The 797-nt window shown below is 45.7% G+C and overlaps 1 pseudogene; it reads right to left on the bottom strand.

Annotated features, from left to right (window-relative positions):
- Positions 1–229: 229 nt before the first annotated feature.
- On the bottom strand, positions 230–347 carry LOC124623552 (annotated as a pseudogene).
- Between the last annotated feature and the right edge of the window lie 450 nt (positions 348–797).

Here is a 797-nt window from a genome sequence, read left to right as displayed (position 1 = left end):
TGTGCCTTATAAATCTATATAAAAAATGCACTCCGTCTTCAGGTCACAAGTGGCCCATCGGTACCATCCGACCGCCATGTCATCCTCAGGTGAGGATGCGGATAGGAGGAGCATGTGGTTAGCCCATCGCTCTCCTGGTCGTTATGATGGTTTTCTTTGACCGAAGCCGCTACTGTTCGGTCGAGTAGCTCCTCAGTTAGCATCACGAGGCTGACTGCACCCCGAAAAATGGCAACAGCGCATGGAGGCCCGGATGGTCACCCATCCAAGTGCCGGCCACGCCCGACAGCGCTTAACTTCGGTGATCTCACGGGAACCGGTGTATCCACTGCGGCAAAGCCGTTGCCAATAAATCTATATGAAGAGTGTTTGTTTTACCGTGAGACAACTAAATGTCTCTAAAACGACGTATGGTGAGTAAAAATGTGTTAGATGAAAAGTTAATATTAGTAAAGACGACATCTGCCTGTGCTACAACCTGGTCATCTCCAAATTACCTGTCCTTCCGACGACTGTTTGCTATCAGACGATTCACGCTGCACGCTCCAACAGCTATTCGTCCAATGGAGCATGAAATGTGATTCATCTCAAAAGGTCACCTGATATATTTTCTTTTCTCTGTGAGGTACTGGATGGGCTAAATAAAAGGTTTCGAACGATTGGCATATTTTTTGATTTAACTAAGACATTTGTTTGTGTTGATCACAAAATATTGCACCAGAAGTTGGACCATTACAGAATAAGGGGATTAGTTAACAATTGGTCCACCCCTTTAGCAACAGGCAGCAAAAGGTCAT

This window comes from Schistocerca americana, chromosome 7 (genome assembly GCF_021461395.2).
Source record: "Schistocerca americana isolate TAMUIC-IGC-003095 chromosome 7, iqSchAmer2.1, whole genome shotgun sequence".
NCBI classification, from domain to species: Eukaryota; Metazoa; Arthropoda; class Insecta; order Orthoptera; family Acrididae; genus Schistocerca; species Schistocerca americana.
This window is presented reverse-complemented; position numbering and strand designations above follow the sequence as displayed.